Here is a 21,911-nt window from a genome sequence, read left to right as displayed (position 1 = left end):
CTGGACACAGTACTCCAGATGAGGCCTCACCAATGTCGAATAAAGGGGAACGATCACGTCCCTCGATCTGCTGGCAATGCCCCTACTTATACAGCCCAAAATGCCGTTAGCCTTCTTGGCAACAAGAGCACACTGTTGACTCATATCCAGCTTCTCGTCCACTGTGACCCCTAAGTCCTTTTCTGCAGAACTGCTACCTAGCCATTCGGTCCCTAGTCTGTAGCTGTGCATGGGATTCTTCCGTCCTAAGTGCAGGACTCTGCACTTGTCCTTGTTGAACCTCATCAGGTTTCTTTTGGCCCAATCCTCTAATTTGTCTAGGTCCCTCTGTATCCGATCCCTACCCTCTAGTGTATCTACCACGCCTCCTAGTTTAGTGTCATCGGCAAACTTGCTGAGAGTGCAGTCTATGCCATCCTCCAGATCATTAATAAAGATATTGAACAAAACCGGCCCCAGGACCGACCCTTGGGGCACTCCGCTTGAAACTGGCTGCCAACTAGAAATGGAGCCATTGATCACTACCCGTTGAGCCCGACGATCTAGCCAGCTTTCTATCCACCTTACAGTCCATTCATCCAGCCCATACTTCTTTAACTTGGCAGCAAGAATACTGTGGGAGACCGTATCAAAAGCTTTGCTAAAGTCAAGGAATAACACATCCACTGCTTTCCCCTCATCCACAGAGCCAGTTATCTCCTCATAGAAGGCAATTAGGTTAGTCAGGCACGACTTCCCCTTGGTGAATCCATGCTGACTGTTCCTGATCACTTTCCTCTCCTCTAAGTGTTTCATAACTGATTCCTTGAGGACCTGCTCCATGAGTTTTCCAGGGACTGAGGTGAGGCTGACTGGCCTGTAGTTCCCCGGATCCTCCTTCTTCCCTTTTTTAAAGATGGGCACTACATTAGCCTTTTTCCAGTCATCCGGGACCTCCCCCGATCGCCATGAGTTTTCAAAAATAATGGCTAATGGCTCTGCAATCTCATCCGCCAACTCCTTTAGCACCCTCGGATGCAGCGCATCCGGCCCCATGGGACTTGTGCACGTCCAGTTTTTCTAAATAGTCCCAAACCATTTCTTTCTCCACAGAGGGCTGGTCACCTTCTCCCCATATTGTGCTGCCCAGTGCAGCAGTCTGGGAGCTGACCTTGTTCGTGAAGACAGAGGCAAAAAAATCATTGAGTACATTAGCTTTTTCCACATCCTCGGTCACTAGGTTGCCTCCCTCATTCAGTAAGGGGCCCACACTTTCCTTGACTTTCTTCTTGTTGCTAACATACCTGAAGAAACCCTTCTTGTTACTCTTAACATCTCTTGCTAGCTGCAACTCCAAGTGTGATTTGGCCTTCCTGATTTCACTCCTGCATGCCTGAGCAGTATTTTTATACTCTTCCCTGGTCATTTGTCCAATCTTCCACTTCTTGTAAGCTTCTTTTTTGCGTTTAAGATCAGCAAGGATTTCACTGTTTAGCCAAGCTTGTTGCCTGCCATATTTACTATTCTTTCTACACATCGGGATGGTTTGTTCCTGCAACCGCAATAAGGATTCTTTAAAATACAGCCAGCTCTCCTGGACCCCTTTGCCCTTCATGTTATTCTCCCAGGGGATCCTGCCCATCTGTTCCCTGAGGGAGTCAAAGTCTGCTTTTCTGAAGTCCAGGGTCCGTATTCTGCTGCTCTCCTTTCTTCCTTGTGTCAGGATCCTGAACTCGACCATCTCATGGTCACTGCCTCCCAGGTTCCCATCCACTTTTGCTTCCCCTACTAATTCTTCCCTGTTTGTGAGCAGCAGGTCAAGAAAAGCTCTGCCCCTAGTTGGTTCCTCCAGCACTTACACCAGGTAATTGTCCCCTACACTTTCCAAAAACTTCCTGGATTGTCTGCGCACCGCTGTATTGCTCTCCCAGCAGATATCAGGGTGATTAAAGTCTCCCATGAGAACCAGGGCCTGCGATCTAGCAACTTCTGCTAGTTGCCAGAAGAAAGCCTCGTCCACCTCATCCCCCTGGTCTGGTGGTCTATAGCAGACTCCGACCACGACATCACCCTTGTTGCTCACACTTCTCAACTTTATCCAGAGACACTCAGGTTTTTCTGCAGTTTCATACCGGAGCTCTGAGCAGTCATACTCCTCTCTTACATACAACACAACTCCCCCACCTTTTCTGCCCTGCCTGTCCTTCCTGAACAGTTTATATCCATCCATGATAGTACTCCAGTCATGTGAGTTATCCCACCAAGTCTCTGTTATTCTAATCGCATCATAGTTCCCTGACTGTTCCAGGACTTCCAGTTCTCCCTGCTTGTTTCCCAGGCTTCTTGCATTTGTGTATAGGCACTTAAGATAACTCACTGATCGTCCCTCTTTCTCAGTATGAGACAGGAGTCCTCCCCTCTTGCGCTCTCCTGCTTGTGCTTCCTCCCAGGATCCCATTTCCCCACTTACCTCAGGGCTTTGGTCTCCTTCCCCCGGTGAACCTAGTTTAAAGCCCTCCTCACTAGGTTAGCCAGCCTGCTGACGAAGATGCTCTTCCCTCTCTTCGTTAGGTGGAGCCCATCCCTGCCCAGCACTCCTCCTTCTTGGAACACCATCCCATGGTCGAAGAATCCAAAGCCTTCTCTGCGACACCACCTGCGTAGCCATTCGTTGACTTCCACGATTCGACGGTCTCTACTCAGGCCTTTTCCTTGCACAGGGAGGATGGACGAGAACACCACTTGCGCCTCAAACTCCTTTATCCTTCTTCCCAGAGCCACGTAGTCTGCAGTGATCCGCTCAAGGTCATTCTTGGCAGTATCATTGGTGCCCACGTGGAGAAGCAGGAAGGGGTAGCGATCCGAGGGCTTGATGAGTCTCGGCAGTCTCTCCATCACATCCGTCAGAATCAAACAGATTCTGTTTGAGGGCCAGATGGCATTTGTACACACCAAACTACCAAAGAAGCGTTTACACCACACCAATACTACCCTTACTTCTCATTCTGACTGACAAGAAAAACAGAAGTATGAATTAAAGCTGCGCACCTATATTCTAAGACGCCCCCCCCAAAAAGCAACCAAAAAAAAAAAAAAAAGTGCTTTGAGGAAAATGGTATTTAGAGCGTGGGAAGAATTACATTCTTGATGATGGTCCTATTCACCTATATACCTTTTAAAAATAAACTTTTAACTTTTTAAACTTTTTACACTCACAAGTGGTATATCACCCAGTAATTGGCCATTCTTAGAAGCTATCACCAAGGAATAGATGACAATCTGGACAATACGTTTACATGCACTGCAATTAATTTGGTAGGTGTTTTGGATACATATATTTCCACTACAGCATTTAAAAAGCATGTTGGTACTAGAGAACACAAATATGTGGTACTTTAAGTTTGTCTTCATTCCTGCTTGAGTAACAAGTTTGGTTTGATTTAAGTATCTGTAACCCTGTTTTATAGTGACAACTAATACAACTGGGGAAGAGATGGTTCAGAAGATTGGTGCAAAGATAAAATGACTTTAATCTTTAAACATTTGAAAAATATTATCAGACGCCTACAAGCCAGAGGCAGATAGCAAAGTTTAGTCTGTCCCTAATGAGGCAGGTCCAGGGACACTACTACAGCTCCAGTCATCAACCACTGAGAAAGCGGAAGAAAGTGCTGGATGTGTCCCTAGAACCTAGCTGGGGAACTCCATTTTTCATAGAAGTGTTTCATCTGAAGGTTCTCTCTGTAGCCAAAGGGATGGTGTAAGTAGAGGAGGCTGTCTTCTCCACCTTCCCTTGAACACTATCACCAATCAGTCTCCTGATTTTTGTAGGGGATGAGATCTGCTACTCTAACTCTCTTCCCAGCTTCCTGGCTGCTACAAGGTGTGGGTGGGGGAATACAAGGGAATGTTCTCCACTACTCTCCTCCTCCAAAGTCATTTTTGGGTCATCTTCTCTTTTTTGAATAGATCCAGAACCATCTTCTTCTGCTCTTCATAGCAAAGTGAAATTAACCTGATTCTTGACAACTTCACTGCAGCCCATGTGGTTCCAAATAGCAGCAGTGGAACTGACCAGTATTTATTAAATTCAATCTGTCCCACTTCGCAAAGTCATGAGAAATAGCAGAGGCATGGGAGCGGTCTGTCTGAAGACTACGACAACACTCGATGGAAAGGCTCACAATGGGAAGGTTATCATCACAACTTAAATTCTGTAGAAACTAGTCACTTAGCTTGTGCTCCAGAACAGAAATGTAATTGGGGCATTCAAGATAATTGAAAAAATATGGAATTAGTTAATTTTAATGAAAAGTGTCAGCTAGGCGTGGAGCCTGAAATTCTCTTGTTGGCCAGAGAATAGGTACCGTATGAACATATTCGCACCAACTCACCCTCCCAATGTGTCTCAACTGTAACATAGGTTGTTGGGGAGAAACAATTTCTCAGAGGGAGAGGGAAGTTTAGCATCTTTGCACATCCATTCCTTGACTTAGATACTGAATTGCAAACAAAGATGCCACTGTCAATTGTGGTGATGGTTCTTGGGACGCAGAAACTCGTCTCAAGAAAACCAGAAGGAAACCACCCAATTCATATCAAACAGGTGACTCATCAGCTCTTAAATTTGAATTCAGTGTTTGTATTACGGTAGTTCTCAAAGGCAACAATCAGGATCAGGGCCCCTTTATGCTATTATTACGTGTATATTATAGCAGCCTAGAGCCCCTGTCATGCACCAGGCTCCCACAGTGCTAGATGCTGTACAGACACAGAACAAGACAGGCTAGGTACTGTACAAAACACATGAATAGACAGCATCTGCCCTGAAGACCTTACAGTCTAAGAACAGTGGTAAACTTTCAGTCATTAGCCAGGGCTGTATTTGAACTAGAGGTGAAAGATACCATGACTGGGCAGAGGGACTCAGTAGGACATCTCGTTATCCCAGGGAAACCTTTTTAAAGCTAAACAGGAAAACAAAATATAGCTGATATATCCCAGGTGTAGCCAATATTACACATTTTTATTATTTTGAACAACTCTTCCACTCAAGCTGCAATATCCCTTCCATGCACAATGCAATCACAATGGAACATCATTACACACCAAGTACATATGGCAGTGCTGAAGGTGCATTTTCCCCCAATGTCTGTAGTAGCTGACCCACCAGTTAAACAATTAACATCAAACTTCTGTGTACTACTGCTTAATTGAGAACAAGACAGTGAATGACTATCCCTCTCAGAGATGCACCCAGAAGAGATCCCCATCTTGAGTGGCAAGAGAAGTGAATTAAATATTTCTATCTTTGGTCATATACATTTAGTCTTCAGACTCTTGCAACATGAGCATTAACAGCAACAAAAAATTAAAACAAAACTATGTAATTAGAGCTACAGTATCTTTACAGTAATTAAAGAATCAATAGGTCAGCCCTCAAAAAAAAAAAAAATCCTAACATTTTGGCACTAAAAAATTAAAATATTACAGTCCTGACTTTAATAGTTACAAGAAAAAAGATTGAGTTAAAGTGAACTTTCATACTGGAGAACACTTTCAAAAAGTCTTGAAATAAATAAAAAAAAGTCTGTTTACCTATAGCATTCTCATAACCTTTTCCTTGTCAGAGAATTTGTGCTGGAGACTCTGATATGAAAATAACAGGTGAGCTAGCCTTTCATCTCTAAAGACGCAAGTTTAATTTTGTGCATCAAGTGTAACAAGTAAAATTATTTTGATGGTCTACATGCACATATTTGTGGACATATCTGTATAACATAAGCACTCAGTCAGCATGTCTTGAAATTTCTGGTGAGAGGCCCAAAGACAGAAATAACAGAGGTGCTACAGGGCAAAAACGGGAGAGTTGTGTAGACAAGCTTGCACGTGTCTCCCATTAAACTAGACAGTATTGTCAGTCTCTCACTTCCATGAGTACTAAGAATACATCCTCTTGAAACATTTTTTAAAAGAGCTTTTCTCTTCACAGGCCCACTTTTACCTCATCCTGCTGTTGTCATAACGATGAATCAGTTAGCTGGTGAGAACATCCATGACAAAAAGTTAGTGGAAAAATACGTTATTAAACTTATCTGCAGACCAAGATTCTCTCTAAGAACATTTGATTTAAAAACAAGTACCTCCAATATCATTAGTAGGCAATAGATAACTGACACACTAAACTGCTTTTTGTGGGAGTGTTTAAAATTAATATGTAGTACACACTAGAGGTGCCATATTGACAGAACTAAAATACTAAATCCCATATTCACACACAGCAGAAATACAGCATGTTCAGATGTGCGAGCTACCATAACATATGCCTTAATTCCTAATAGGCAAGAAATTATTTCAGTCTCCATAAACATTCTTCAATCCTGGACTTCCCCACTGAACCAGTCGCTAAGAGTGCCAACTGTGATATTCCCAGTTGAAATCCCACCAAGAGCAACAACGTTTTACACTCAATAAAGAATCATCAAAATAACGAATTTCAGTCCCCAACACATAGGGACGTATTCTATCCGGCAACTTAAAGGTGAAAGGCTCTGTGTGCTAGTTATCTTTCAATTTTCAGTTTGGTGCACAGTGTAAATTTTTTTTCTTCAGGGTTCACACTGTTCTTTGTCCATCCACATGCATCTAGATATTGTAACCCGAAGAATGTGCAATCCCGTGGTTTCCATACCATCGGGCCCACATTCTGAGTCTTACCGCTATTGAATATGCAAACGCTAAATAAATAAATTACTGCTCATAAGATATGTAAATTCACACCATGTTCTAAAGCTCCCTAATAGAGGATCATGTCATCTGTACTATGTAGGACTTATGAATAAATCAGCATCTTTAATACTGATTTGCCCCTTGATTTATGATCTTTAAACTCTTTCCGTTTCATTTATATATAAATATAGATTTAATATTTTGGAGTATTATTTTAGCACAATATAAATTATCTGTTCCAGAGAACAAGTTTAATAATATACAAAAAATATAATTAGGCATTGCAGAGGTTATGTTTTTAACCTAAAAATACACATAAAAAGGCTTTTCAGAACAAAAATTGTCTGAGTTCACTTAAGAAACAGTAACATTTTCTGTCGCTCATAATTGCCAAAATGAGAACAAAATAAAAGTAAGATCAGCTAGTGATTATACTAATAAAAGATTTTGTTATAGAATTCATTTAAGGAAATTCAAGACTGTCATGCAGTTGTATCATTTTATTTCTAAAGGGGAAAATGGTGTAATGTTAGTATGTTATGTGGCTTTAAACATTTAAATTAATTTATTTTAAGCTTTAAAAAAGCAATAATGCATTTTTCAAAGGAATTTGTGCCAAAATTACTTACATAAAACTCTTAAAAATAGATTTTTTAAAGTCCTAATTCTAATGGCATCTAGTATATTAAAAAATAAACTGAAAAAAATGTCATAGCTGTGAACAAAAATTATACATGCTAGGATCTGTGCATATTCAATAGCTATTTTTCAAGCTCTCCACTATCTCATAATAATAATAATAATATTATAACAACCAACAAAATGACTTGAGTGAGAATACTCATGGGAGTAACATTGGATAATAAGTATTTGCAGGGATCCAGCCCTTGGTCCATAAAGGATTAACTTCCTCAAATTAATTCTTTTTGACCTTGCAAAAACTGCCCAAGACCGCCTGGAAATGGACAACAGCTAAAAACCTGCATTTTTTTTTAATCCTGCACACCAAATTTCTCAAACTACATAGGATGTCATTTTACATGTCACATTTCTGCCTGATGTGATTGTAAACAGCTAAGCTACTGAATCATTAAATATAGGGTGTGTTTGTGCAATGGAAATAGTGCTGACAAACCATTAGCTGTAGTGAAATGAGTAGACAGCTAATAAAATACAACTACTATTGAAACAAATATGAATTATCTTTTATCCACACTGTACTCCATTTTACCACTTGCTAAGATATTATTTACATCTGCTAAAAATACTGTTTTAATGCACAGCAAGTGTTCTGATAATTGTATTATCCACTGTTAAATATGCAAGCTATTTGCTACCCTAAGCTTCATTATCTTGACATCTAAAAGCCAAAGAATTCTTCTGTAAGACTGCAATTCCCAAGAAGATAAATGCTCAGATCGTGTCTGCAAGCACACAATGGAATCACAGCTGACGATGCACATCTTTTTCTGGATGTCTCCATATGCTCAAGAGTTTTCTCCCTCTCTCCACCCCCCAGCTATGCATTAAGGGACTTACTATCTGCCAACAGGAGCACAGTTGCCAACTTTCACGCAGTAAATAAGCACCCCGACTTTCACAATAAGCCAAAAATCAAGCTAATCACATTTCAAAACAAGGCCCAAACAAGCCAATCCCTAAGAACCCCAACACTATGTAACTAGATCCCCCTGGCATGCAGTCTGGGACTATGGTGGGCCAGCTGTGTACCCCGACTCTCTCCCCCCCCTTGTCCCTGCTTGCCCCCTCTTGCCCCTGCTTGCCAGGAGCCAATCAAAAAAAAAGAAGCAACAAGCTATACAACAAGCTACAAGCCAAACAAGCTACAAGCCAAAAACTAGCCAACAAGCAACTCACAAGCCAATTAAGCCAAAAACAAGCCCAATTTCTGCATTTTTTTCGCAGGTTTGGCATGTCTGATCAGGAGTATTGAAAATAGCGAAGTGAAGAGAGAAATGCACAGTATTCTGCAAATACTACATTGAGACTTGATTGTATTTTTATGTTATTGTTTTGAGAAACCAATGACAGTGAAAGCATTAAGTAAAAAAGAACATGACAAACATGAGTTTGATCCAACCACCCTTTTCATTATTTAATGCACAATCTTTTCCTCAGAAAATAAAGAGAATTTGTTTTTTATTTCAATTTAGCAAACTCTGTTCATTCATTTTTTAAAATCAGTGTTTCCTCCTGGCTCAGATTTGAGCAACCCCTGTAGTCTCAGGGATTCTCATCTAGGATTCTTGCAAGTGCTCCAGTTTAGCGCAGTACCACAGCTTCTGTCAATAAGCCAGTGACATCATCAACAAATGAAAAGAGCAGAAGACAGTGGGCATTGTAGTAGCAGCTGTCTTTCTAAATGACTTTGTTATTGCTGCAGAGTAACTTGTGCTCGCTGCAGATGGAGCAGAGCCTGTTCCCTTTTATTTTAAAGTTGGGGGGAAGTTGTGAATATCAAGACTATAGACAGTTTAAATTTACCTTTCTCCATAGAACTTCACAGCCTGTTTATAAAGCACACTCTGCATCGCAAGTAGTGATAAAAACAAACACTATTCTTTAATAACACCCTTTTGAGGCTATAGGATTAGGGTAATTAGTATGCTACATTAGATCTGGACAAATCCTAGCGACCTGTCACTTTCCTGTGTGCAACTGATCTTTGACCATTTTCTCCTTATATATCATGGCTCTATGTTTAACAGCTTTGGCTTCCAACTACATTCTCTTATCCATCAGCATCATGCTTATAAAAAAAATACCAACCACTCCTTCCTCAAATACCTGAGTTTCAGGCACCGAAGATGGCAGCACAGTGTACTAACGAACCCAAAGGGATTTACAAATTGCCTTTTTACAAAAGGGCCTTCATAGAGTGCAAAGGCAGTCATGCAACATTAGGACTATACAGATTCCTTTCTTTGCCAAATAAAGGCAAAGTCTAACCTAAAGCTTCAGAAAATAGGAAGTTGAGGGTTCCTCAAGGTTTTTACTTGAAGTGAACAAGCAACCACAATAATAAATAGTATAATCCACAAGATGATTAGGCCACGTTTCACCCCACATTAATAAATAACTCACTTATTTAAATATTTATGAGATTGGAGAGAAGATACTTATTTTGTTAAAAAAAAAAAAAAAAGTTCTCTTCTAAACATTTCTGTGGTTTGACTCTCTTTATAAGGGCTTGTGAATGAGACCTTACATCACCGAGATTGGCTGCATTGACATTAAAGTATCAGAGGGGTAGCCGTGTTAGTCTGAATCTGTAAAAAGCAACAGAGGGTCCTGTGGCACCTTTAAGACTAACAGAAGTATTGGGAGCATAAGCTTTCGTGGGTAAGAACCTCACTTCTTCAGATGCAAGAAGTGAGGTTCTTACCCATGAAAGTTTATGCTCCCAATACTTCTGTTAGTCTTAAAGGTGCCACAGGACCCTCTGTTGCTATTGACATTAAAGACACCATGGCACTCTTCATAAACAGTAATTTGCCACAGTATCTTTGGCCAAGTTTCCGCTTCTCTCTGCTCACCCACTAACATAAGGAATATTGTGGAATTAACCCCTACAATCCACTCAACGGGAATGGGAGTGGGGAAGGGTGTCAGTACCTTGTATTATATACATATGCACTCCCCGTGTGCGATACCTTCACTGTAGTCCATCAGCCAAAAGCTGTGCAAGTAGGGCAATAGCACAATCTAATTTTGGTCAAGTGACCGACTGCTTGCCATTCAGATTGGTCATGAAAATCTACACAGCTGTGTGCACATAAGAAGACAACAGAAAATCCTTGAGGACAATAGGCTCAATCTAGGGTTGCCAACCCTCCAGGATTGTCCTGGAATCTCCAGGAATTAAAGATTAATATTCAGTTAAATATTATGTCATGTGATGAAACCTCCAGGAATATGTCCCATCAGAATTGGCAATCCTAGCTCAATCTGACATTATCCAGAGCTCGTGCTAGCCCATTGAGGCCCCTAAGCAGTAAGATTTCCCCCCACCCCCGCACAACACATACTAAAAAAAAAAGTGAATAGGGGCCCCCTTGAGCTGCTTTGGGCCCTAAGCAATTGCTTAGTCTGCTTATGCCTAGCGCCAGCTCTGACATCATCAATGATGTCAAACATGGACACTTAAAAAAAAAGTTGGCCAATGCAGCAGACCAGCAATCCTTCAAAACCGTTGGGATTACCTCTCAATATGTTTCCCACCTCTGCCATCAAGTGGGAAACAACCAGGAAATCAGCTGGCTAGAGCTGATTTTATATAAGGAGTTCAGCAGATAAAAATCCAAAGATAAAACAAATGATGACAGTCTTCAGAGACAGTAGTAACAAAAAAACAAAAGCAAAACAACTTTCAGATAAAAACAGTTCCTTCATTTGGGCAGACTACCCTCAGATGAGGAAAATCTCTGACTGTTTCTCTACTTGGGCAATACTGTATTGCTATAGCTCTCGACATATTTGTGTAGCTAGAGCCAAACCTCAGAATGTCATGAAATTTTGCTAGCCCAGAATAAAAATCTACTTGCCTGCCCCTTACCAGAAAGAAAAGACAAAAAATCCAAAAGACAATGATACTTTTTTTTTGGAATGGTGAATAAAGAATTCACCTTTGGCAAGTAGAACTTTTTAATATCTGAATTGCATGTACATAGAGGGGCATTTGTATGCATACTTTGGATAAAGGTAAATATATTAACGTGCTGAGCATCTGCTATCATTATTACTTGGTGCTGGCTAGCAATCTTGTTGATTTTTAAACAAACAATTTCTAAGACTCCAATAACCTTAAGCAGGCTTTTTGCGTATGGTAAGAGTGAGCTGAACTTATAAATGCACTTACCCTTCTCTGTAAAGAGAAGCATGTGATTTCTATGCTAGGGAGAAATATTCAGGCCCATGAGTAGTTGGGCACATAAAGACCAGGCTCCAATTACACCTCACACAGGATTCTCTGGAAAGCAGGGGTACGAGGGGGATCTACATTAGCTCACAGGGTCCCCTAGGGAATGGGTGGAGTAGGGTTTAAACACACACACTTGGGTCCTCCATGCAGGGGGGAAGGAACTAGATACCAACCCCCTATCAGACCCTTCCACATACATTGGGGCTCAGGTGGCTGAGTGAACGTGGGGGAGGTAACTCCTCCCACACACACACAGGGGCCCAGAGGCAAGGACAGTGGAACACAGCACGGGGTGTAATGCTACCAACTGCTACCGTCACAATTTGTTACCAGTAGCAATTACTAAATCTAGGTCTTCTTTTTGTTGCCCTGCCACAATTTGCTGCCTCTGCCTTTCCTCATCCTCTGTTCCAGAGATAGCAAACTCTGATGTTTCAGGGCAACCCAGTCTCAATTTACTACCATTTTAAAATGTATATTTTAAACTTGGACATAAATAAAGGTATTTTTGTCATTTGCAAGAGCATTTTACAGAGTTAAACTGCACGGCTACTGTATGTAAAACCCTAAAGAAAAGTATTGTCTTTTCTTTATTCGTCTTTTTCCATTATAGATTAGAAACCGCATGGCCTACAGTAATTAAACATCTAATGTATACAAAACTCTGAAACTAGTGTAAAGCATTGTAAAAAGGTATTTGAAATACTTATGAATACCTTTTTAACAAAAGTTATTAGGCAGAAAATCTACCATTCTTCCTTATACAGACTCTCCCCCCATCATCACTGTTACACATATTGATCAAGTTTTCAAGACAAAATTTTCACTTCGCTGCTTTGGCACAAACATGAGTATATTGCCCTCGGATTGTCTTCCAAAGACATTTTCTCAGGCCTTTTCCTCACTGCTAAAACTGAGTGCTTTCTCCTTACTGAGCTTTTCCCTCAGAATACCCCCCATCCAGACCTCAGTTACCCCTTGTTAAACAAAATCACCTTTTTTAGCAGTGAGGAAAAGGCCTAAGTGCTAGATTCACAAAGGGACTTAAGCACTGAACACTCGGTATCACAACACCTAGTTTTTAGGCACCAAGAAAATCACATGAACACCACTGCAATTCACAAATCCTGAGTTAGGTGCCTAACCCCCTATACAATGAGTGGGGAGAGAGAGGCACCTGAGAGTGGGATCTCAAAAGCCTGCTCACTAGGCAGGAAGCTGCCTAAGACAGCCAATGGGAGATGCTGACCAGAGGGTGCTAAACTCCACCCCCTCACCCCCTTCAGAGCCTAAGTCCCCGCTGCAAATAGACACCTAGCTCTGCCTGGTGATCCACGAATGAGAACCCCTCTCCTGGAGTTAGGTGGCTTTAGTGCCTAACCTGTTTCTTGAGAGAATGAGCTAGGCAGGTGCCTAACTCCACACAAAACAGCCGGAGGAGGAGCCCACCTTGTACTTCTAGACCAATGGTTACAGCACATACCTGGAATGTGGGAAATCCCTGTTCAAATCCTGGAATTGAACCTGAGTCTTCAGGCAAGTTCTCTAACTATTGATCTAGAAGTTATAAGGAAGATGATGGTACTGTGTCCACCACCTCCTCCAGGCAGATTCTGAATGGGACCCGATCCAGTACACAGCCTCTGAGAACACCTGCCCAGATCGGGCCCGGCAAGCAAGATATGCATAGCCCAACCCTCCTCTTCTCTTATTCGTGAATCACTCTGGGGCTTAGGTACGATATTGGCATCCTAAGGAAGCCTGGTGCATGCTCAGAGGCAGAAACTTAAGTTTTACCCTGAATATGTAGGTGCTGAGTTTAGGCACCTAAAAAGTTTGGTGAGAGTTTGGGGAATTGCAGGGGAGCCTAAAATTGGGACTTAGAGCTAGATTCACAAAGGTTTAATTACTTAAGTTTCAATAAAAAAAAGGAACAAAGAGGACCGGGAATTACAGACCAGTCGGCCTAAAATGTCAATACCTGGAAAGATACTGGAACAAATTATTAAGCAATCAATCTGTAAGTACCTAGAGAATAATAGGATTCTAATGAATAACCAACATGGATTTGTCAGGAACAAATCATGACAAACGGACCAAATTTCCTTGACAGGGTTAATAACCTAGCAGATATGGGGAAGCATTAGATATGATATATCTTGATTTTAGTTAGGCTTTTGACAGTCCCACACAACCGACCCATAAGCAAACTAGGGAAATGTGGTCTAAATGAAATTGCTATAAAGTGGGTGCATGACTGGTTGAAAAACCATACTCAAAGAGTTGTGATCAATGGTTCACTGTCAAACTCCAAGGGCATATCTAGCGGGTCCCACATAGCTTAGTCCTGAGTCTGGTACTATTCAATATTTTCATTAATGACTTGGATAATGGAGTGGAGAGTATGCTTATAAAATTTGAAGATGACACCAAGCTGGGAGGGGCTGCAAGCACTTTGGAGGACAGGACTGGAATTCAAATTACCTTGACAAACTGGAGAATTGGTCTGAAATCAACAAGATGAAATTCAATAAAGACAAGTGCAAAGTACTACACTTAGGAAGGAAAAATGAGCACCCAGGGGCGGCAGGTGGGGCCAAGGGAGAGACTTAGCCCCAAAACTGCTGGAGCCCCGCAGGCCACATTGGGGAGGTTCGCTGGCCGCAGATGGCCAGCGGGCCACGAGTTTCAGACCCCTGCTTTAGACACTTATGGACAAATTGGACAGAGTCCAAAGGAGAGCAACAAAAATGATAAAAGGTTAAAAAAAAAAAAAAAACCCTGATCTATGAGGAAAGATTAAAAACTGGGCATGTTTAGTCTTGAGAAAAGAAGATTGTTAACAGGTTCCACTTCAGTTTTCAAACATGGTAAGGGCTTTTATAAAGAAGACTGCGAACAATTGTTCTCCATGTCCACTGAAGATCAGACAAGAAATAATGAGTTTAATCTGCAGCAAGGGAGATTTAGGTTAGATATTAGGAAAAAACTAATTATAAGGGTAGTTAATATCTGAAATAGGCTTCCAAGGGAGACTGTGGCATCTCCATCATTGGAGGTTTTTAACAGGTTGGAAACACCAGTCAGGGATGCTCTAGGTTTACTTCCTACTGCCTCAGCACAAGGGGCTGGATTCTCAAGGTCCTTTCCAGCCCTACATTTCTATCATTCTATAATGTGGCCATAATATACAACACACATGCCCAGCTTCTTCAGATGTTCATAAGAATTTCAGCATCCTCCTCCTTTTCAAAATATTTCTCAGTGTTGTTAGCAAAACCATCCCTCACAGTGTGCACGTGCATTCTTTTGCACTGATCAGTCACTGATGTCACAGGGCTGTCATCAGCAGATATATTTATAACATTTCCCCCTCTTGAGATCGGATTACCTCAGCGATAAGGTGAGTAAACAGGGAGTGACCTGCCAAGCAGCTTTCCTACAATGAAAACATCCTATACAGCTTCACAAATACAGAGCATGTCTAGTAACTGCCACTCCCTATTTATGGATGTTTCTGGGTCAGGTGATCAGCCCTGCACAATGCAAGTGTGCTGAGACACAACATCACAATGTTCTAAGTGAGCTGAAAACACTTTTGTTGCAGCTTATCATACTGTGGCACACCTTTTTGGGTATCGCAATAACGGACTGATTAATACTACCATCATAATGCAAAAAAGATGTAAACACAACAAATGCTGTGTTTATAAGTTAAATTTTCCTGGGAGAACATGAGTAGTACAAGATAAGGTTTAAAACATGTGTGGTTAGCAAGCAGGTAGAGGCCGAGATCAAAGAGGAATCTTTACAGTTAAAGCACCAAATACATGGCTCAATTGGTTAATTCTAATGGGACTTTGTATGCATTACTGTACTCATAGTGAGGATCAATGTACAGATAGGCCAATACTCTATGTGTGCACAGCAGGATCTACCATGACACTATCGGGCCTTCAATCTCCTGCTCATGAAAGATATCCTGACCAGTGCAGGACAAAAAGAAGGAGCAAGATCATCTAAAAATTTCTCCTTAAACCATTTATTGAAATTTTGTCAGGCCAAAGGTAATAAAGGAAATTGATGGGGGGAAAGCCTCTTAATTCCTTTAGTTTAGAATGCTTTAACTGATTTTCCATGACACCCACACAAATGTGGGGCTGCAGACATTCAGACTAATACATCTGATGGCAAAGGAGCAGTGTTAGCAACACAATCAGTATCAAAGTTGTCAAGCTATGAATAATAATGGATAATTTAACATCTGAGTCTGCACTACAGTCTGTGTACTTAGTGTTAAGAAAAAGTGTGTTTTTGCCATCAGATAACTACCATGCATTAGCTATCCCCCTGTAAAAACATAGTGGAGACAAGTGGAGACTTTAGTTTCTCCAAAAAGCAACAAATGCCAGATTTTTAAAAGGTATTTAGTAGGGCTGTCAAGGGATTAAAAAAATTAATTGCAATTAATCTCACTGTTAAACAATAATAGAATACCATTTATTTCAATATTTTTGGACGTTTTCTACATTTTCAAATATATTGATTTCAATTACAACACAGAATACAAAGCGTACAGTGCTCACTTTATTTTTTTTTTATTACAAGTGTTTGCACTGTAAAAAAACAAAATAGTATTTTTCAATTCACCTAACACTAGTACTATAATGAAATCTCTTTATCATGAAACTTGAACTTACAAATGTAGAATTATGTACAAAAAACTGCATTCAAAAATAAAACAATGTAAGATTTTAGAGGCTGCAAGTCCACTCAGTCCTACTTCTTCTTCAGCCAATCGCTCAGACAAACAAGTTTGTTTATATTTGCAGGAGATAATGCTGCCCACTTTTGTTTACAAGGTCACCTGAAAGTGATAACAGGTGTTCTCATGGCACTGTTGTAGATATTTACGAGCCAGATGCGCTAAAGATTCATATGTCCCCAGGGCCGGTGCAAGGAAGTTTCGCACCCTAGGCGAAACTTCCACCTTGCGCCCCCAGCCCTGTGGCAGGCCCCCCCCCCCCCCCGTGCGGCAGCTCCCCACCCCAGCTCACCTCTGCTCCACCTCCTCCCCGAGCACGCCGCCCTGCTCTAATTCTCCTCCCCTCCCAGGCTTGTGGCGCCAAACAGCTGATTGGCGCCGCAAGCCTGGGAGGCGGGAGAAGTGGAGCGGCGACTACGTGCTCAGGAAGGGGGCGTAGGAACGCTGTAAAAAAAAAATTGGGGGCACAGCTTTTTGGCGCCCCCAAATCTTGGTGCCCTAGGCAACCGCTTAGTTTGCCTTAATGGTAGCACTGGCCCTGTATGTCCCTTCATGCTTCAACCACCATTCCAGGGGACATGCGTTCATGCTGATGACAGGTTCTGCTCGATAACAATCCAAAGCAGTGCGGACCAACGCATGTTCATTTTCATTATCTGAGTCAGATGCCACCAGCAGAAGATTGATTTTCTTTTTTGGTGGTTCGGGTTCTGTAGTTTCTACATCGGAGTGTTGCTCTTTTAAGACTTCTGAAAGCATGCTCCACACCTCGTCCCTCTCAGATTTTGGAAGGCACTTCAGATTCTTAAACCTTGCATCAAGTGCTGTAGCTATCTTTAGAAATCTCACATTGGTACCTTCTTTGCGTTTTGTCAAATCTGCAGTGAAAGTGTTCTTAAAATGAACAACATGTGCTGGGTCATCATCGGAAACTGCTATAACATGAAATATATGGCAGAATGCGGGTAAAACAAAGCAGGGGACATACAATTCTCCCCCCAAGGAGTTCTGTCACAAATTTAATTAACACATTTTTTTTTTTTTAAACGAGAGTCATCAGCATGGAAGCATGTCCTCTGGAATGGTGGCCAAAGCATGAAGGGGCATCCGAATGTTTAGCATATCTGGCACGTAAATACCTTGCAATGCCGGCTACAAAAATGCCATGTCAATGCCTGTTCTCACTTTCAGGTGACATTGTAAATAAGAAGAGGGCAGCATTATCTCCTGTAAATGTAAACAAACTTGTTTGTCTTAGCGATTGGCTGAATAAGAAGTAGGACTGAGTGGACTTGTAGGCTCTGAAGATTTACATTGGGTTGTTTTGGGGTTTTTTTGACTGCCATTATGTAAGGGGGGGGGGGGAATCTATATTTGTAAGTTGCACTTTCACGACAAAGGAATTGCACTACATTACTTACATGAGGTGAATTGAAAAATACTATGTCTTATTTTTACAGTGCAAATATTTGTAATCAAAAATAATATACACTTTGTATTCTGTGTTGTAATTTAAATCAATATATATAAAAATGTAGAAAAACATCCAAAATATTTAATAAATTTCAAATGGTATTCTATTGGTTAACAGTGCAATTAAAACTGTGATTAATTGTGATTAATTTTTTTAATCGCAATTAATTTTTTGAGTTAATCGTGTGAGTTAACTGCAATTAATTGACAGCCCTAGTATTTAGGCAACTAAATTTAGATTTTCAAACGCAGCTAGATGCTTCCAACCTGTAAAAATCTGGCCTGTAGTGACTATCTGGGAACCAAGTTCTACACAAAAATGGTGATTCATGAAAGAGGACAAGAGTGCTGGATAGATAGGCTAAACAATGTTGATAAAAGCAATCCCCATTGTTAGATTAAAGGAAACTGAAGAAGTTTTGACATCAACACAGGAAATCAGTCAGCACTGATGTCATATGACCCAAAGAATAAACTTGTGTACTAAAAAACCCCCAAAAAAATAGAATTAAGAGCTGTCACAATACAAAGAGGAAGTGCTATAGTAGAAACACTGAGATACGATTGCTGAAGCTACTAGCAACTATTAATACTTTAAATGATTAGTTATTAAAAACATTAAATAACACAATGCCATCTCCACTATGTTAAATAACATAAATGAGGAAATAAAAAGAAAAATAAAAACAACATTTTAAACAACTTAAAGGAGTGAAACTCTATTTACAGTGTATTGCAAGGAAAAAACCAGTCCCATTCAGGCAATCAAAACAGCAGATAAAACAAGCCTGTGAATTTATATAAGGTTTTATTCAGCCATATAAACTAATAAATGATTCCTTTAAACACTAAGAACATCTATGACAACTATAATTTGTAAGTGGGTGGAGATAGGTCAATGTTAAACATTTCACTGAATCAAGTCTCTTTTAGCAGCTCAATACAGCATATCATATAGGGAAGTGCTGCCCTGTGGGAGCATTGGACACAATGTGACTTTAGGAGCACAGCCCTGGGCAGCCAGAGCTAAGACGTCCCCTCCTCGAGGGGAAAATGCTGCCCCCGCAACACTCTTTTTTTGCAACCACTGCACATGTGGTAACTGTAACTCTCCCCCGATTGCCCCTCTACCACCGCCTGAACCCCAGCCCCTACCCCACATCCCTGCTCTTCCCCCCTCAGCCCCTCCCCTGCCTCCAGCTGTCTGACCGGCCCGTGCATTCCATTGGGCCCCCTGCATAGACTCCGCCCCTCGCAGTAGGGGCAGTGTCGAGCCAGCGGCTTCAGAAGCTGTTACTGCGCGTGCTCACTTGGTATGCGCATGCTCAGTACCAGCAACGCAGCAAATCTAGAGGGGCAGCAGTTTGTAACCTGACACCGGCCCCCCGCGCGCGCACCCGGGGTCCCGGCAAGCGGTGGGAGGAGGCGGCTCTAGTGTCACCTTCCCCCACCGCTCGGCCCGCACGCTGCGGGACACCCCGCCCCGCCAGCGCTGCCCGCGGCTGTGGCAAGCCAAAGCAACTGACGCCGTCACCGCCTCCTCCCCCCATCCCCACCCTCGGCGAGCGCCCCGCCCCGCGAGCGGCACCAGCCGAGCCCCGGCCCCGCGATCCCCTCCCCGCGGGCGGCGCCGCACACAGCACTGCGGCGGCCGGGAGTCCCGGGGCGTAGGCGGCCGCAGGGCAGGGGCCCGGCGGCGGGGAGGGGCTGCCCGGCTTCACGCGCCCACGCCCCCACACAGAAAGTTAAAGAGAAGTGAAGTTGCCCGTGGCCGGGCGCGGAGCGCTGGGAACTGGGGGGGAGGGAAGCCCCCAGCCCCGTTACCCTCCGGGGGGGGGAAGACAACGACAGTTTCCCTGCCGCTCACATACACCCCCCCCCCCCCGACGGAAGGGAACGGTCCTCTGTCCCCAGCACTGCCCCAAGGCATCCCCGTGTCTGGGGGGGTCGAACAGTCCCGTCCTACACCCCCTTTGCCGCCCGGGAAACAGCAGCCGCCCCCCCCCCCGCTCAGCCAGGAAAGGGGACACGCCCCCTCCCCCCAAGGGGGAGCTGCCCCCACTGCACCCCGCATCCTCAGCAGAGGGGGAGTAATCGCCCCCATTTCTACTGAGGGTGCAACCCGCCCCCCTGCTTGACCACCAGTCCTCACTGCACCCCGCTGGCTGGAAGCAGAGCTAACCCCGCTGCGACACCCGCAGCCCCCCAAACTCCTCTCCCTTCGCTGCGGAGGGGGAGCAGCCGCCCCCTCCCCCTGCCATCAGCTGCCTTTCTGTGCCTCCCCCGCCACCATTGCCCGAGCCACGGCGGGTCCCCGAGCTTACACAACCCGGCTGGGAGGCAGCAGCGGCAGCGCTCAGCCACAGCCCGGCCGAGGGGGCGGCATGCGGGAGTGTTTACCGGGGTCAGTCATGTCTCCGGCTGCCGGGGCTGCCGCGGACGCTGACCTTCGCTTTGCAAGATAAAGCTGTGGCTGCGGCCGCCATGTTCCCGTTTTAATAACTGGCTGCTTGTTTATTTCAATGGAGAGAGACCCTCCCACAACTCCCCCCCCCCGCTAGCCGGAGAGGAGGAGGGGCGGGGAGCGCTGCCGCCAGGCGCAGTCTGGCCCTCCCTCCTTCCCCCGGCGCGGCAGCGGCGCTGCTACTCGCCGAGGCTGCCAGCGAGGAGGAAACTTCCTCCCCGCGCTGATGCTTTCCATGAAACACCCCGGGCTGCTCGTGGCCCTGCTCTGGAAGGGACAGCGCGAACGGGGGGTTGCCCAGCGCGCCTAGGTGAGGCGGGGGAAATGGCCCATTGAAACCTACGCAGCCCAAGAAGAAGCCCCTCAGCCGCCGAGCTGTGTATGTGGCCCTTTGCCAGCCGTCCTCCTCCTCCAAGGAGTCGTCTTCCCCAGTCGCTGAGACTTGAGAGAGCGGCTCTGCGCCGGTTTGTACGGCCCCAGTGTTCGCCACAAGGAGGGAGCAGCCGTCGCTCCTATCTCCCCACCACACAAAAACAAAGCGAGCCGGGGCGGGGGTGTGTGTGTTGGAAATAGTGTCTTTAGCGAGCAAAGAGCCAAACTCCATGGTGCTCACAACATGGAAAGGCGAGTTTCTCAAAACGCAGGCACCCCTTTGCTGGAGGTGGAAAAGCAAATGTAGCAGCTTTATGAAAATGTGGCATGTACTGTAGTGGGGAGCACACAGCCAGTTCAGTTCTAGACCCAGCACACAGAATTGTCCACCTTTTTTAAAAAAGCAACTTTATTTTTAATGCAGATTAGAAACATCAAACTATTCCATTTGTACCCACTCTACTTTTCCTCATTCTTAGATAAATACCATGGTGCTATATTTTTCTGCTAAACCCCCTCTTCTCCCCCCCCCCCCCCCCAGGGTATTACTGTAGGTGATACAGGTACCAAATGATTAAGTTTGGTTAACGTTAAGTTTGCCCAATACCTTCCTCTATAATACTCCAATGTATGGTTACCACTTGGCTGGTATGGATTTGCCAGCTGCCAGAAAAATAATTTGCTGGAGTTTTTTTACATGGGTCTAAAATTTTGCATTATTATTACAATACACTGTGCAGGGGCGGCTCTATGTATTTTGCCGCCCCAAGCACGGCAGTGAGGCAGCCTTTGGCGGCATGCCTGCGGGAGATCCATCGGTCCCGCGCCTTCGGCGTACCAGCCGCCGAAGCCACGGGACCAGAGGACCTCCCGCAGGCACGCCGCCGAAGGCAGCCTGACTGCCGCCCTCACAGCAACCGGCAGGCCGCCCCCCGTGGCTTGCCACCCCAGGCACGCGCTTGCTGCGCTGGTGCCTGGAGCCGCCCCTGACACTGTGATCTCTAATCTGAAAAGTTTATACATCCAGCTAAAGATGCTGCAGTGTTCCCACTTCCAGAGTTTAAGTAAGATTGATAACATCATTTTCTTATCTATATGTGTTCTCTCTCATATTATCAGTGGCTGTTGGGAGGGGGAAAGTGGCGGAATTGCCTTGTGGTTGGAGGTTGGGGTTGCGGTGGGCTTGC

The 21,911-nt window shown here is 43.8% G+C and overlaps 1 protein-coding gene across 1 annotated transcript in view; it reads right to left on the bottom strand.

The window, feature by feature from the left end:
* Positions 1–20,386, bottom strand: part of NCOA2 (nuclear receptor coactivator 2) — a 261,138-nt gene extending 240,752 nt beyond the window's left edge. Inside the window, exon 1 of the mRNA XM_065397650.1 lies at positions 20,289–20,386. The gene's annotated coding sequence lies outside the window, so the exon portion shown is untranslated. The remainder of the gene's footprint in view (positions 1–20,288) is intronic.
* Between the last annotated feature and the right edge of the window lie 1,525 nt (positions 20,387–21,911).

The sequence above is a fragment of the Emys orbicularis genome, chromosome 2 (assembly GCF_028017835.1).
Source record: "Emys orbicularis isolate rEmyOrb1 chromosome 2, rEmyOrb1.hap1, whole genome shotgun sequence".
NCBI classification, from domain to species: Eukaryota; Metazoa; Chordata; order Testudines; family Emydidae; genus Emys; species Emys orbicularis.
The sequence above is the reverse complement of the archived record's forward strand: the minus strand, read 5'-3'. Positions and strand labels throughout refer to the sequence as shown.